We start from the raw sequence: 487 nt of genomic DNA, 5'->3' as shown, positions 1-487 counted from the left end.
ACAACTTAACGGTGGACACAGAGATTCACATTGCAACCTTCAGCGTTTGGGGTCTGGTCAGAGGTAAACCAATTGCTTTTTTATCTTTGTGTATTTATGGTAGATAAATGTAGACTTTAAACCTTCATTCCACGGGAAACATGGAGGAGATGCGATGCGTGGAAAGGAACATGAGAGAGATGAAGCTCACTGAGAATGAGCTTGGGAGGATGGCCCAGGACAGAGATAAATGGAAGGAGCTTGTATTTGTGGCCTATACCCGGCCAGGAGTGAAAGGCATTGGTGATGATAATTCCGAACCTGGTCCTGTTTGACCTAGTATTGGACTGGTCAGAAGTAAAGTCACTTTTGTATCGTCGTGTGTTGATGGTAGATAAATGTAGGCTTCAGATTTCTTTTCGAAACCTGTTGACCTAATATGAACCCTTGTTTAATTGGGTTTGTTGTAACTGTATATGAGTGTGTGTGTGGGTGCCTGTGTGTGTGT

Source organism: Aplysia californica, unplaced genomic scaffold (genome assembly GCF_000002075.1).
Source record: "Aplysia californica isolate F4 #8 unplaced genomic scaffold, AplCal3.0 scaffold00283, whole genome shotgun sequence".
NCBI lineage: Eukaryota > Metazoa > Mollusca > Gastropoda > Aplysiida > Aplysiidae > Aplysia > Aplysia californica.
This window is presented reverse-complemented; position numbering follows the sequence as displayed.